The following is a 16,314-nucleotide window of genomic DNA, read 5'->3' as shown; positions in this document are numbered from 1 at the left end:
GATGAAGGCCTTGGACGCTTCATTAGGAACATCCCGGTGATCCTTGAGGAAGCAGTGGGCTCAAGGGGGTGTCAGCCTTGTCTTCTAATGTCTTTGGGTTTGGAACATGTTGATCCATAACTCGTATCTGTCCATCAAGAGGAGAGGGCTGAAGTGTGCCAGATTCCCCAGCGGACGTGCCCCCAGGGCTTGGGGTTAGTCCATGCAGAGATCTCGCTCAGGCCCAGAGAGGCACAGACCCATCCACCACGGGTCTCCTTAGCCATCCCTGCTCTGCCTGTGCTGCTCTTCTTTTAGCCAGTCCAGCACCTGTGAGAAGAGCTGCTTGGTTATTTACCGAGACTGATTTCTCACACCGCCTTCTCCCCAGCCCCCTTCTTTCCATTTCCTCAGCTGGAGCCAAACCCCGTGGATTTGGTAATTGCTCCTTTCCTCCTTACCCTCCTGTTACACCAGGAAGTCTGCTGGGCCCACTGCCAGCTCCTGACATAGTGGGCAGGTGGGTGCAGGACAGAGCGTTTGCCAAGACCCAGCTCTGTCTTTGCTAACCCTGTTCCCTGTGGGAGTCCCAGCCCGAGCAGAGCTGGGCTGTTTGTCCTAAGAGTGGGCTGCTGGCAGGAGAGCGGTGCAGAAAACAGCCACGTGTGGATGGGTCCTGGGCGGGCAGGGGGTGGAGGGGAATGTTGCATTTGCTGTCACTGCAACGGCCCCATCCCTTTTCCCAATTTAGCTGTCCTCCAGTATGCTCTTTCATTACCAAGAGCCTTTCTTCCTAGCTCAGGCAGTCGCTGGGGCTCGCTCATAGGAGAGGCATTTTCCAGAACCCGCACTGAGAAACTCCTGTAGAAGATTATCCCTTCTGGAACAGCTTCCCTGTGTCCGGATCCCCTACAGGCCAGCAGGGGAGACGGGTGTGTTCTGGTCAAGGTGAGCACGTCCCTTACTGTACCGATGTCGGGGTGTGAGCACAGCCACCTCTCCAGGACGCGGTTACACCACACAGGGATGGCACAGGCTCCTCCGAGCTGTCACCGGCAGCCTTTCCGTAGGGGTAGCAGCTGTGCTGTGCCTCCCTCTCCGTCCCTTTTGAGAGATGGTGGCCGTGAGAGACGAGCTGCGGACAGAGGGGAGCAGGGCGAGCATCTTCCCTGACGTGGGGCTCTTTTTGTGAACCTGGGGGCAAGGGAAGGCCGTGTCGATGCCGGGTTTCTTTGGAGATCGCGTACTGTCTGCGAGACGCGGATGTTTTATTTATTCAGTAGAGTAAATATTTTGTATACGATGTAAGAGGAAGGCTATAATAAATTTTTATGAAACGGAGGAAATAAAAAGCGCTCAAACTGGCCAGCGGTGTGTCCCTGCAGGGGGCGGGGCGGGGGCGAGCCGCCAGGGGGCGCCTCCAGCGAATTTGGGGCTGGGGCTGGGGTCCGGGTCCGGGTCCAGGTCCGGGGCGTTCCCGGTGGGAACCCGCAGCGTCGCAGCGGGTTGCGCCTGAGGATTGCGAGGAGCTGAGGCTTTCCCGGTCCCGAAGGAATTGGAGTAACACCAGGACTTATTCTGAAGGTGAAGCTGGGACACGGGTAAGTGACACCAGCGGCACACCGGTGGGCAATGGGCTGCCCCTTCCAGGTGACCACACACCTTTATTGTTTGCTCTGGGGTTTGGTTTTGTTTTGTTTTGTTTTCCAAATGTGAAATCTTACTCTGGTGACAGAGAGTTGTTCAGGCTCCAATCCTCGTGCTTTCAACAAAGCAGAGAAATTTTCCATTCGTTTCCTTGGCTGTACGGTGCTTGCTGCGGCCGGTAAGCGTCTTCCAGCCGCTTCTGAGCAGGCTGCAACGAGAAACTCCCTTTTCCCATAAGGGGCACTGTCTGCCTCAGAAATGTTCTGCTTGCAGATATTTAACCCCAGAGCACCGTCACCACCAAACCCCGAGTGTGCTTTGAGAGAGCGGAGGCAGACCCGATTCCCCGCCCCATGCACGGGACAGCACGCTCCCTTGTTTCCGACTCTCATACTTCTTTTTGTTGTTGCAGGGCACGTGGCTCCTGCACTGCAATGACCACCAGACAGTTTAGAATGACCCCATGAGCCTAGGAAACCATTTCTGCGTGCTCCCTGCCAGAGGCAGCCCCACACTCAGCCTCGCGGAGTCCCTTGGGAGGCCACAAGGCGCAGACCCCCTGTGCGGCTGGAGCCCCGCACCTCCTGCAACTCCCGGCCAGCAGCAGCCCCATGTTGGGGCCCTGCCTGCTTCCAAACACGTGCCAGCAGCAGCCATGGCCACAGCTACCTGCTGGGACACGACTCCTTTTTTTTTTTTTTTCTTTTTTTTTTCCTGAAACATTGGAGAAATCTGGACTTCTTCCAGTGTAAACAAGCAGGGAGAGGAAAAGATGGCCCAGTGTGGCACATCCCGAGCACAGCACAGGTACAGCCCCCGATGCCACCCTACATCCCCCTACATGTGGATCCTTGGGATTCCTGGGCTGGGCTCTGGGTGCCCCGGAGCTGAGCCCTTCGTGGGACTGGGTGGGACGGGGACGGGCATGGAGCCACCCCCATGCTGTGGGAGCCAAGCCAGGTAAGGGGGCACGGGGATGTGGGTGGGCACCAGCTCTGCGGGGTGCGAGGGGATTGCCACCACTTCACCTCAGGCTCCTCGGGCCATGGGGGGCTTCCAGCTGGCACCCAGCTCTGTTCCCTGCCGGGGGTCTGGGGGCTGCAGCCACGCTGGGCTGAGCTGACACTCACTTGTTCTTGGCTGGGTTGGGACATGGGGCATCCCGGGGGGGCTGCGCCATGTGGCGCTGCCTCTAAGCGGCTTTTGCTTCTTTAGCATGTTTTGTCCCAGAAGGCTTCGTGAGCGCAGGCTTTGCTCTGACAGCCTGAGCATACCTCTGGGCTCGGAGGGGGTTACAGGTGTTTGTGCTGGTGGAGGAGAGTCGTAGCCCTCAGCCAAGTCCCAGCTCCTGCTGACCGGGGGCAAAATGCTTCTTCCCCATGTGTTTGAGCTGCACGTCTGCTGATTTCATAGAGCCATTGGGTGCTGTGAGGGATTGGAAGAGCTACGGGGATGGAAATGCAAAGCGAAGCTTGCAAGCAGCACTGACCATGTCGTGCGACACGTTCACTGACGGCTGAGGTCCGGCCTCCGCCTTGCTGCAGTTTATCTGGCAGCATTTCTGATGGGCACTTTGCAAAATGCCTTGGATTGGCAAAGCGCTGACATCTGTCACAGGCATCCCCAGATGTCCTGCAGCTCTCCACCTGTTACACGTCTCCCCTTAGCACTGCTCTGCAGGGCAGGACGTTCCCAGTGCTCCACTTGGGTGGGAGCAGAGCCCTCCAGGAGCTCCCCCAGGATCTATTTGCACCATGTGGGGATGATTTCTGATTGCAAAGACAAAGCCTTTGCCTTACATGCAGACTGCTTCTCAGCAATTTGCTTTCCCAGCTGGCAGGACCCCGTGGACGTGCTGACAACGAGGACTGGCTGCATTGGCTGCAGCCCTGCAGAGAGCTCAAGGGCTCATTTACTCTGGGGAAGATTCTGCAAAGTGACTTAGGCCCAGCTTTGGTTTCTCCTGAAAACTCCCTTTCTGTGTTAAATGCCCCAGGTAAGCGAGCAGACGGCCGTGCCTCGCTGGGTGCCTCAGGTGTTGCAGAGGCAGCCTGCAAGCTGCTCTCCCAGCCCCTGCAGGCTGAATGCCGTGGGGCGCTCGGCTCTGGAGACTGCATGGTCCCACCCGGCGGAGTCAGGACTTTGCTCATCTGTCCTAAAGCGTGGTGCGTGTGTCCTCAGGGGCCCTGCGAGCTGATCCCAGACAGGCTCGGTGCTGCCTCGGCTGGCTTTAAGCTCGCTCCTTCAGGCACCCAGCCCCTGCAACCACAGCAGTGCAGCTGCTGCTGAGCACCTGCCAGCAGTGGTGCTGCACCGAGCCCCGGGCAGGCTGGCAGCCGGCGCTCCCCTGCCCGTCCTGGGATCAGTTCCCGAAGCAGAGAGCTGCAATCCCACCGCGATGGGTCTGCGTTGGGTCGTGGTGCTGCCGGCACTTGCAGCGGGGAGAAGCCAGAACCCTCCGCTGCATCTCGCTTACCTCCCGTCTGTAGCCCACGAGCCATCCTCTTTGCCATCCAGCAGTGCATTCCTGCCCTCTGGCGTAGGTGGAAGAGGGATGAAGTGTTTCATTGTGTATTTTTGCCTTAATAAACTCCGCAGAGAAGTTTGCTTCTGGGAGGAATCTCGCTCTCTGCAGCCTGTGTAGGAAGATGGTTAACGTGTTCTTTGAGCAGCAGCATCTTTAAAAACAAACAATGGTCACTGACGACTTTTGATGTTTTCTTTCTAACGTACGGTCCATTTTATTCAAAGGAATTTATTCAGATTTCTTGTTTGTTTTTAATTTGGAAATAACCACGGTGGTGTTCCCTTGCAGATAGATGGGCGACGACTCCCCCAGCCCCGGGAGCCGCAGCTGAGCTCTTACGGAGGCTTCTGACCCAGCCCAGCCAAGAGCTTCATGTGGGTTGGGGACGTGAGTGGGGCTGTGGCAGGATGTATGCCGAGAGCTCCCACCCCAAGGCCCACTGCCCTTGGCACGGCGGGGAGAAGCCCGACCCCTGTGCTTGGCCCAGCTGCGGCTGGCGGTGAGTAGGAGCCGCGGGCGGCACTGCCAGGGGGCACACGCTGCCTGCAGGAGAGCTTGCAGGTAGGGAAAGGCCAGGATAAAATCACAGGTTTTCTTCCCCAGATGAATTTCAGGTGAGACCTGTAAGGAGGCCTGGAGGAGAAAAGTGTTTTGAGTCACCTTGGATAGTTTTCATTCAGCCTACAGGTGCTGAAAAGCTCCGGATGGAGAAAGCAATCTGACCCCATCCCGAACACCCCAAACCCTCCAAGAGATGAGCAGATCCCTGAATGCCCTCGGGCAATACAGCTTTCCCAAGGGATTTTGTAACTTTGCAAGCTTTCTCTGCCTGGTTCAGGATAATTTCTGCAGTTGGGCTACAAAAGTGGCTCCTCCAGTTAATATTTATCCCAGCAAATAGGAGTCCCGCTGCCTCCTCAGGAGCCAGCACATCGTTCTCTGTCGGTTTAGCATCTCTTTGCTTTCTCTTGCTGTTTGCCTGCACCAGCTGCTTGTATCCCTCACCTGCAGCATATCTTTGTCATGCATTTACTTTTGTTCGCTCTGTGCCTGGTGGTGGTTGTCGTTTTCTTTCATCTCTGCTCCCTAAATTAACCATGCTTCTTAATTGTGCTGCACATCTCTGATTGCCTTCTGCTGTGGTGTTCTCTTCCTGGTCCCTGTGCCTGTCCCGGGGGGCAGGATGCTCAGCACAGCCTTTGGCAAGGAGGATTAGCAGTCCTCAGGTCTCGTGTAGCACTTTCCATCAGCAGATCTCAAAGCACATCACAAAGCAGACTGGTGCTGGCAGCCCCGAGCTTCCCTGGTTTCTTGTGCAATCCGTTGGCATCACCTCGCTGTTGTTCCCCTGCCTGGTGCATACAGCTTCTGCTCGGGGTGGTGAAACTTCGGGAGGTGTGAGACTAGATCTGAATTACAATCGTCCCCCTGCTTCACCCATACCACACTACACGTCTGTCGGCAGCGGCTCCTTTCCCAGTACCAACCAGTGCTGCCACACAAACCCTCCTGCACCTGATGCTCAAAGCCTGAGGACGAAGGAAAGGGGTAACAGTAACAGCAACCATACGAGCACCGGCCCTGCTGCACCCGCAGCCCATGCTTGCCTTTTCCTCCGCCTGGACTCAGCTCAGTGGTGAGGCTGAACAGCTTTTCCCTCCGGGAGGGAGGAAGGTGCTCGCCTGCACCACAGCGTCCTGTGAGCCAGACCCAGCCTGACCACGGAGCGGCTGCGCCCTGCTTCGCTCGCTGCCCCCTCCGTGGAGCAGCTCTGCTGCCTCGTGGTGTGCTCGGCTGCAGCTGGGGTTCTCTGGGCTCCCTTTCCTAGCCGTGTCCCTAACTGTATGTTGGTGTGTCATTTCTCCTGGCTCTGCTTGCCATGAGGAGCTCGCTTCTCTCCGTAAAGCAGGATGAGAAGTCAGCGGTTTGCACAAGCGCTGAGGACGGCCTTGGGATGCATTTAGTGTTCACGGCGCTTCTTGTGAGCAGGCGCAGTGCTTCCTGCACCAGGTGTGAGCTTGAAATCCTATCACTGGGAGTCTGGGGTTACATCTGAAGCTCCTTGCTTTGTGCTTCTTTGCGTAGGCATGTTTCAGCCAGATGGAAAAACCCTTCTGTCCTAATACTCCTGCCATCTGTGCTGCCTCCGTGGAGGCAGAACAGGAGAAAATCCTGCCCAGCCCTCCTCTCCAGCGCTCTCCTGGCACTCAGACATGTGAAGGATGCTGAAGTCCCCCCAGCTCCAGGCCTCGTTGGGAGCTTCGAGGTGGCGCCCTGGGAGCTGCTGTGCTTCAGCTCCCTGCAGGTGCCCCCGGTCTGGGTTTGTGTGTGCCAGCTGGAAGGAAGGGCCCTGGAGAATTAAGTGGGGACATGCGTGTGCTTATAGGGACTTTCCAGGCTGTTCAGCTGATCTGCTCCAGGTGTGCGAATTGCACAGCCAAGCTGAACACTGGGTGTTTGTGTGGTCCTTGCTGCTGCATCCTCGGAACAGCAGCTAACTCGCTTCGGCTTGGAAACCTCTGCCTCTCTGCTGCAGGCTGGCTGCATTTGCTTTTCCTTCTGCCCCTCTGTCTCCAGCCTCCCATCCAGCCCAGGCTGACGCTGAAAACTCGCTGCCGTTCTGAGAAACAAGGGGATGCTCGCAGTTTGCAAGGACACCCCGTGCCCTCTCAGGGAAAACAAACCTTCTCTCAACAGCGATGCCCTTTTTGCTGGATGTGCGAAGCGATAGGAAATCCTTCCCACCCAGGCTTCTGACCAGTGTCCTTTAGTCCCTGCCAGCCGGGGCTGATGCCGCTGATGCGTGGGGTGCCCCCGTCCTGCCTCGCAGCGAAGGCCGAGCCCTCCGTGCCTCCTCCCGCAGGTTCAGATGAGCTCTCCCAGCACAAGCGCTCCCACTCCGGTGTCAGGCCGTACTGGTGTGCCGCCTGCGAGAAGTTTGCCCGCAGCGACCATTTAGCCGAGCACGTGAAGATCCCCCAGGGCCAGCTGGGCAGCCAGCGGACGCTTCGGGGAGGCGGCAGGACTTTGGTCTGGAGGCTGAGCCTCGCGTGGATGAGCCCAGGAGGCATAAAACAGTAATGAAGAGGGGTAAAAGACTTTCTTTAACAAGCTGTGGAAGATCCAGTGGTATACTTCTGTTCAAGGATGTGTGTGCTTCTGTTCTGCCTGTGTTCATGGCCTGTTTTAAATATTCTTTTAAATCCCTGTGATGGAATCTACCTTAATTCAGGGTGTGAGCATCCCCTGGGCTGCTGCAGCCGCCACTCACGCCAGCATCCCACAGCTTTGGGGCAAACTCATTGCCAAGGCACCTAGAGAGGGCAGCCAGGGCTGTTTGTGTGTGCCGGGGGGACCGGAGGCAGACGTTGGAGGCCGCTTTTCCTTTGTGGTCAAGGTGGAGGCTGCGTTGTCTCTACCCCTGCCCTCCTGTGGCAGCGGTTTTGCACCTGACCAGCACCGGGTGCGCCGGGGTCCCTGGGGAACGCGACGTTACCACTGCGCTGCGAACAGCGGTGTGTGCTGAAGGGGGCCCGGGGAAATGTAAGCAGCACCAGCAAGGTCCTTTTTCATTGCTGGCATGAAAATACCTACGGAGGGACGCCGCTGCGTGTGGCCCCGCAGCAGGGCTGCACGCGGCGGCCGAGGGGAGCAGAGCAGCTTGCAGGGCGCTGACGTCCTCTTTGTGTTTGCCTGCTGGTTAATTAAAGGCCAACTCTTTGCTGCGGTGCCAACTTCCCAAGCTTTTGCAAACATCTGGGAGGGAATTAGCTGCTTGTACAAACAGAGAAGAAACGTCAGGAGGCTGAGCTGGGCAGCGTGCCCTCTGTGGAGCCAGGCAGTGCGCCCTTCCTGCGTGGCTCTGCCAGCATGTCTCTACTGATGTTTAGTGCCTGCAGGCTCTTTTCAACCCAGGTGTGCTTCTGCCATTACCCCGGTGCTCTTCCAGGGCAGGACTTCGTGCACTTGTCTCAAGACACTCTTGGGCTGGCTTTGGTGAGGAGAGTTGGGGTGTACCAGAATTAGGGCAGGGAGGTGGGCTAGGCTGTGTCCCCAGCCTGTGGAGGGCAGGATGGCACAGCAGGCCAGGTCGTTCTCTGGTCCCCGGAGCCCTTTCTGAGCCATGACTGTGGGGAAGGAAAAACCTTGCTGCTGGGGATGGATGTGGTGTCTGGCTCTAAGGGTTGGCACAAGCATCCCTGAACGAGACCCTAAACTTCTGTGTGAGGAACGTGACCCTGCAGAGCAGTTTGAAACCCTTCCTGGTGATGGTGTCAGGTTGGGGATGTTGGGTGCTGGTGGCTGCTCCCCGCTCAGCACAGTGACCGGAGCTGTGCCGGCTCTTTGGGGAAGCCACCCCAGAGCGATTTCAGGGACAAAGGAGCAGGGGAGCCTGAAGTCCTCAGCTGGTTCCTCACCTGGAGTATTTGGGGACACGAGCACCACAGGGAGGGGTCCGCTTCCCCTATGTCTTTGACCCCGATAAACACCAAACATTTCTCAAAAGTGGAAACTTCAGCGAGCAGAAAAGATGTTTCCACGGAGGAGGAACATTGCTGGAGCCAGCTTGGGTTCTGGGTTCCCGTTGTAACATCCAGCCGACAGCAGCTGAAGGGAGGCTCGCTGGCCAGCCTCCAGCCTCAGCCTCGTGGGGCACCGACACGTGCCTGCCCCGGCTGCGAGGCTGCACCGAGCCACAGCCAGCAGACCTGCAGTTAGCGTTCCAACGTGCCGGCGTGCCCGGCTTGCGTGTTTCCCAGAGAACGCTTGTGTTGCTTGCTTTCCTAGTCCCCAGGCGGGAGAGCAGAAATAGCCGGAGCCACGCTGCTCGACTTCAGCGCCAAGCTTTCCCCAGAGCTCTGCGAGGGCTGGATTCTGGATCCCAACGTAAACTCCTTCATCCTTAGCTCACGAGCGGGTAGGTGTGGATAACTGAGCGGGAAGTAGCTGCCTGCAGCGGGGTTTCTATCCCGTGGAAGCGTGTAAGAGCTGCGCCCCTCGTGTAAGAGCTGCGCCCCTCGTGCTGGCTCTTCGGCCAGAGCTCTCCCTCCTCTGCCCTGGCCAGGTGTGACCAGGAGCCAGCGAGAAATGCAGCCCGAGCTCATGTAATGCTGAGCCTTTAATGACGAGCCAGAGGAGACAGGTATGCCAGAGCCTATTTTTGGTTGCCTTTTGTGTTAGTGGATTTTTGCCTGACCAGGAATTTACTTCATGCCCTCTTCCCTCGAGGGCTCTCTTCAGAGGCCGCACGCCAGCATGACTCACGCCCGTCTCATGCTTTCATCTGTCCCCCTTTGCTCCTCTCCCTCGCTCCAGACTCTTTCACAGCACACTCCCTGTTCTCTCCGGACCTGCCCCGTCCTGTCTCCCTCCGCTCCCAGCCGAAGGCGACTGGGGAGGTTGCATGTTTCCAAACTGGAGCGAGGAGAGCCGCCGTGATCAGCCTCTTCCCAGGCCCTTCTCCCTTCTCCAGCAATTATTTGCAGCTCCGGCAGAGCCCGCGCCGCTGCTGGGGTGGATCCGCCGTTGACGACGGGGTTGGTGCGCTGGCGGCTTGCTGCTTACCTGCTTTGTTTTGCCATTCCTTTTAAACAGACCGCAAAGGGAGGGGAGAGATTTTTGTAAAATAAAATACCCTAGATACATATCTCTTGTGCAATGCGCATTGTAGTCTCACCTGCTTCCCTCTGGGGACTTTGGATGAATGGCTCAGAAGGTTTACCGAGGGCTCTGTAATTACCCGTCCTTTACTCCAGTGAGGAACTCTCACTGTGGAAGAGAGGAGACCCCCAGGGACAAAACCACACCAGAGCTGCCGAGAGGTGCACCCAGTATCTGTGTCACCAGGGCTGCCGGGTTAAAACCCTGGCCCCGTGTCCAGCCACCCGGGCCGCGTGCCCGCCGTGCTCTCCCCGTTGGCGAAGTGGGAACGGGAAGAACTGGCTGCCTCGTGCTCCGAGTGGAAAGGCTGCCGGGTTGCTAAGCGCTGCTTTTGAAGAAGTTAAACGCAAGCAGACAGGAGTTGTAGCAGGGCAGGACGTGGGAGAGCACAAAGGGAAATTCAGGCAGCGTTTCTAAATTTGCAGCCGTGGCTCGGGATGCAGCAGCACGCTGCGCAGAGCCCTCCGTCAGCGGCGTGCAGCGCCGGCCCCACGCTGCAGCCCACGCGAGCACATTGCCTGGGGCTGGCTGCTTGTCCCTTCTGCAGGGGGTGGGTTCGCATGGCCCCCAGTTGGGTTTGAGGCCCATTTGGGAATGTATCTCTAAGGCAGAGCACAGCGCTGGGATATTCTGGTTTTGGCCCAGTACAATCGGGATTGTGTTTTTATGAAGTTATTTGGGCCAGAATCCATCTTACTCAGGGAAAACACAGTCCTTGGTTTACCTTCTGTTTCTCGTGGAGGTTAGGCAGCAGAAGCTGGCTTATCCCAGGGACCACGCTGGCATCTTGAGTTTTCTCAGGCAAGCATGTGCAAAGAGAGTCATTGAGCCTTCCCCAGCTAGCCACCAGCTGGGCCAGAGCCTTCCTCTGGAGGCTGGGAGCAACAGGAGGTGAGACCTGGCCATGTAAACCAGGTGGGGCGGGAGGATTTCACTCACGAGGGGCTCAGCAGCACTTCTGGGGCCTGAAGCTGGAAGCAAAAGGGACTGGAGCCGCTTGCGTGGTTTGGTTGTGAGTGCACCATTGAACATTAACAGCTGGTGTACGGCCTGGACTTTGCACGACTTGATTAGCAAAGAACTTAGCTCCTGCGCAGCCACCAGAGCGGTGACCCCACGCTGTGTGCTGATGGGTGCCGCACGTGCCCTGGCCCCACATCTCCCGGGGGCTGGAGGCTTGAGGCCCGGGTTCCCCATCCTGCCTCTACCGCCAGCCTCCGCTCTGCCTCTGCCCTGAGCGTGCAGGGTGCCCGGTGCTGGGGCAGGGATCTCTGGCATTCCACAGAGCTGGAACCAGCACAGCCCTGCAGCTTCTTGAGATCACCACAAGCACCAAAGCAGAGGCAGGGCAGACCTCTGTAAAGAAAACCCAGAGAACCGAAAAGCTGGAGTGCAAAAGGCACTATCGTGCCTGAGAAATGAGGTTATTGGCAGCTTGGGCATGAAAGGGAACACGAGGAGGGGAACTGATTTACTTCTCCATCCTTCCAAGGTGCTGGTTTTGGCCTCAGCCCCTCCAGCTGTTACTCGTGGTCTCCCTGTGCCCTGCCACGGGCACCCCGGGAGCCCCGCCATGACCTCCGCCTGGCCGGGTGCCACCGCGTCCTGGGGCGCGGGGCTGGAGGCTGGGGCTCTGCCGTGTGTCGGGTGCAGTGACAGCAGGTTTCCCGCTGTAAACTTGTCAGGTTGATGACTAGCACCATCTAGGCCTCGTCGGCAAACTAGCACTCGGCCCACTTCTCGGGGAGGTGGGCAGCCTGCTGCTGGACTGCCCGCTGCTGCAGGACGAGGTGTCCCCCAGCAGCCCCGCGTCCTCGCCTTTTGCACCTCTGAAGGCGAGCAGGGGGCTCGTCTCCTCTCTTCACCTCCAAAGATATCCTAAAAGCTGTGTTACAAAGCATTAGTATTGGCAACTGAAGCCTGAGTGATCCGTGAGGGCATTAAACATCCTGAGAGCATCTCTCCTGGGTGAGCAAGGAGCAAATTTTTGGTGTGGAACTGTGAAAAGGCACCAGCAGCCCTTCCTTCACCTACAGGCTTTTCCCTCATGAACAGATCTTCTCGCTAATGGGACACGAAGCCTCTCATAATTATACTGCTTATTTCAGGACTTGGAGATTGCCGGTACTCTTGAAAGCTCGGTCTCCGAGTTGGAAAGCGCGTTACAACAGCACCTCCAGATTCTGGAGCAAGGCCTCGTTACTGCCTGATTAGGTGTTGCATAATGTTCTGGCTTTCCTGGTGCCTGTGCTTCCCCGCTCCCTCCCAGCACAATCTCGGGCCAACCACCATGTGATTGCAGAGTCAGAGCCGTGCAGGGAGATTTCGCTTTTTCTGATAAGTTGGTGATTTAGAAATCACGCTTCTCTTCCTGGGCTGTCCGGTGTTTTCCTTGAACCGGCGGCTCCTTATCACTTTACAACCCTGTCCTTGGCTTGGAACTTGCAACAATCTGGACAAAATCTATTTCTAGGTGCCCCGGTCTGATTAACCTTCACCAGCAATCCCAACAGCAGTGTAACGCTCCAACTTCTTTCTCTGCTCTTTCCCTTTAAAATGCCTTTGCTTGAGAGCTTCTTTTTAAAGCATCTTTACGTATGAGCTTTTCCTAAAGCCTGCCTTGTTGCCTGTCTTATTTTATTCCTTCCTTTTGTCCTATATATTTTTTCCCCCTTGTGATGTTGTCTCAGATGGGAACAAACCCACGTCAGACTGCAAACCCACGGCAGGGGAGGCAGAACAAAATGAGAGCTGCACAAAGCAGCAGGTTTATTATCCCTCCAGGAATGCCCCTTCTTTGGCCGTTTCTCAGTGCAGTTGCAGGGCTGGAGCTGGAGCCCTTCGGGTCACTGGGATGGCAGGGCAGACGGGAGTTTTGGGTGCTCTTCACATGTTGTTCCACACCGGCGCATGAAGGGAATACAAAATTTTGGGGGTCCTGGGCGATTGTGCTGATGGTGAGTGGACGCAGGGGCAGAACTTGGAGCCGTGGTGGTGCGCTCGGAGATGCGCTCCAGCTCTTGGCCTCGCAAAACTGGCAAGGACCCCACTTGAGACTGGCACAGGGGCTGAAACGCTGTGTGTGAGATCACACGTCCTGTGAGCTGTTCCTTTTCGGAGATGTTTCGTTCTCCCCCTTTGCCAGCAAGTGCCTGGTGCCGGATGAGAACATGTACTCAAAGGAAGGCTTGCGCCGGTCCCGCTGGATGTTCAGCACAGCAGCGGCTGCAGGAGCTCTGGGAGGAAACCGACGGTTTCAGGAGAGCTCTCTGAGTGAGATGTGTAAACCCAGGTGCTCCTCCTTTCCCAAACAAACTGCTTTAGCTCTGTTTGAGGTACACACAGCAGACATTGGCAAACCTCCCATGTGTGACTCTACAGGAAGAGTCTGATAGAACGCAGGAATTTTCTTTATTTATTTTCTTGTTTTTTTTTTGATTCATTGTGGGAGGAGTCCAAGCTCCAAAGAGACCAAGAGCTTAGCCTGGAGCACAGCAGAGGACGATAAGACTGAGGGGCACAGGGAACTGCTTGACCAGAGGTTGGTGACATCTGTTAGCAAAGCACCTGTGGGGCGTTCGTCGTGTTTGAGTCACCTGTAGTGCAGATCAGGTGGAGGTGAGGAGGCCGCTGCTCGGTGCCTCCTGAGCTCCAAACCTTTGTTCCCTGGGTCAGCGATTCCCGGCTTGGGTATTCCCAAGGGAAGAGCGCTACGGACAGCATGAAGGGCTCTGTTGACCGATGCTTTCCACGGGGAAAAGGAAAGCGACACATGCCTACATCTCAGAGGGGCTTTAATTATTTTGAAAGCTGAAGAAACTCATTATTGACTCTGGACTCTTGTGGAGTTATTTGCTTGTCCCTTTTCCTTACCTTTTTCTTTTCTTCCCTTCCCTACCCACTCTCTCTCAGGCTACTTTTCAGATGTGATAGTTAACTTCCATAAATAAATAAATAATGGTCAGCTTGGCTTACAAACATTAGCTGTAGTCAAATGGTGTATTGAATGGCATCTTCTCACGTTCTGCCATGCCAGGATTCCCTAAACTTCCTTACTTTCCATGCTTTCATCTCCCTTCCCATTTCCTGTAACTTGTGCAGTAAATGCTGATAAAGGGTATTTTTAAGGGATTATGACTTGGAAGGTTGTGTTTGTTTCCCATCTTGCTCCTGAGTATAAATCTCCTTTCACTTGGTGGAAGTCATTTGGCTACGTGAAATGGGACAAGCTGAAGGAGATGAGCTGGTAACACACAGAATTTGCCTTCACAGCATCAGCATTAATTGCAGCTGGAGCTGCTTGGGCTTAGCCGTGATCTCAGCTACACCTTCTCGTGTGCTTGGAGATGCTGCTGGTACTTCCCAAACAAAAACGTACCTGGCTGAGCGGTCCTTTGGCCTGTACCCATGCCTTGAGCAGGAGTCAAGTTTGTAGGAAGGCAACTAGGTGAAACGTGCACAGAAGACTTTGTACTAACACATCTAACCTCTTACCGGCATGTGTCTAGAAAACCGAAGGCTGCATGTTTTGGCATGTGTGGTGTTTGACAGTGAAGTGCTGCTTAGTTCTTTTTTTCCCTGCCAATGGGTGGGAATCTTACGGCGAGGCAAAGACGGGTGTTTGTGCATCAGAGGGAAGTGGGGAGCACGCTGCCTGCTTGGCTCTGCCCCTGCTGCTCCTGATGCCTGATCCGATGGGAAAACAACTGCTCTCAAATTGGTGTGGAGCGTGGCTTTTGTACATATCTCAGGACAGAAACTGCCCATCTGTGTGCTGCTGCAGGCCAAGGCAGTGCCCCTTAGCAACAAACAAATTGACCATAGGAGAGCAGTTTCTTGGGGACTCGAGAGCGTGCCTGGGCTGCTTTAACGAGCTTCAGCGTGATTAAGGCTCCCGCCGTGTGCGCGGTCCCTATCTGCAAGCCTGCGATCACCTCCCACTTCTGCTCAGCCTTGGGAGTGCCCAGGGATTATGTCTTTGCTACCAGAGCATTACGGTCAAGTGAGACATGGAAAAGATGCAGGAATAGAGAAGACTTGACCCAAGCTGGGACCCTTCTGGGCGGAATGCGTCCAGGAGGGCTTCCTGAACGTGGCCTGGTGCCCCCGCTCCCCTGCACCAACACGGGGTTGTGCCTTTCCCCCAGGAAGAACCATCTTGGTGCGGGTTTCTCCACAAGCAGAGGCAGAAGCAGGGAGCTCTCTGCACGGCGATGGGTGGGGGGATGTCCGCACTGGTGTCTGAACAAAGGTTGGGTTGTCCCAGCTTGAGTGACGCCTGGACACTTTTTGTCGAGGTGAATGCTGTTCTGTGTTATCCCTTGGAAAGTATTGATTTATTTTTCCTCTCTCTACCATCTTCATTCATTATTTTTTTTAATTTTATACCATCTTCGCCGATCTTTCACGACTGCGGGCGCTGCTCCTTAGCACCGTGACACAACCACGGACTCCTCCGTACCGAAAACCCAGCGTGGTGCTGAGGGCGAGGGGTGACCGGGCTCCCCCAGCCCCGCTGCTCTGGCTGCGGCAACCAGTTCCAAAGCGTGCAGCCCAGATCCCGTGCACCGCTCCTCCTGGCCTCCTGCTCCGCTTTCCCTGGTTGCACCGCTTCGCTTTCGCTGCTTGTTTCGCTTCGCTTCATTTTCTCCTTCTTGTTTCGCTTCACTTTCACTTCTCGCTCCACTTTCCCTCCTGGCTTTTCCCGTTAGGATCCTCGCCCCCAGCACCTTCTCGCGCTTCTCCCTCCCCTCCCGCCCGGCTCCCCCCGTGCCCCCGCGCCCTGTCCCGGGGAACCGACGGCGGGGCCGGGCCGGGCCGGGCCGGGCCGCGGGCACATGGCTGCACCCCGCGGACTACACCCCCCAGAAGCCTTTGCGGGCAGGTGGGCGGGCCCCGCCATCCCATTGGCTAACAGCTCCCTTGCTCTGCTTGGGGATTGGCCGCCCCCCGCGTCCCTAGGGGGCCGTGGGCGGAAGCGTGGCGTACGGCGGCCGCGGAGGCTCGGTGCCGCCATGTAACGCGCCCGCCGCTCCCCGCCGCCGCCGCCTCCGCGCCGCTGCCCTGCGCCGCCCGGCTGCCTCCTGCCGCCTCCTGCCGCCCGCCATGGGGGCCCGGCGCCCGGCCCGGCCATGAAGGGCGGCGGGGGGGCCCGCTCCCACCTCCTGCCCGCCGCCAGGGGACCGCGACGCCCGGGGACCGGCGGGGCTCCTCCTCGGTGAGCGGGCACCGGGAGCGAACGGGCTGGGGGGGGGGGGGGGCTGAGGGGCGTCGGGGGGGATGAGGGAACCGGAGGGGCACGGCTCGGGGCTCGCTGCACCGGGACATGCTGGGGGGCACCGGGGAGACTCGGTCAGCGCCGGAGGGGCCGCGTCGGATGTCTCTGAGGGAATGTGGGGGGGCTGGGGGGGGGTCCCGAGGTCTGGGGGTAGGGGGGGCTCTGTTGGGCACCCATACGTGGGGGCTTGGCCTTGGGGAGTGAAAGAGGCCGTGGGGGCTGT

General features: G+C 57.3%; 1 protein-coding gene across 2 annotated transcripts in view; it reads left to right on the top strand.

Moving 5' to 3' along the window:
• Positions 1 to 15,835: 15,835 nt before the first annotated feature.
• ELK4 (ETS transcription factor ELK4) overlaps positions 15,836 to 16,314 on the top strand; it is a 21,799-nt gene continuing 21,320 nt past the window's right edge. Inside the window, exon 1 of one of the 2 annotated variants that reach the window (XM_035347022.1) lies at positions 15,836 to 16,031. The gene's annotated coding sequence lies outside the window, so the exon portion shown is untranslated. The remainder of the gene's footprint in view (positions 16,032 to 16,314) is intronic. The other variant, XM_035347021.1, reaches the window with a different exon arrangement.

This window comes from Oxyura jamaicensis, chromosome 26 (genome assembly GCF_011077185.1).
Source record: "Oxyura jamaicensis isolate SHBP4307 breed ruddy duck chromosome 26, BPBGC_Ojam_1.0, whole genome shotgun sequence".
Classification (NCBI taxonomy): Eukaryota; Metazoa; Chordata; class Aves; order Anseriformes; family Anatidae; genus Oxyura; species Oxyura jamaicensis.
The sequence above is the reverse complement of the archived record's forward strand: the minus strand, read 5'-3'. Positions and strand labels throughout refer to the sequence as shown.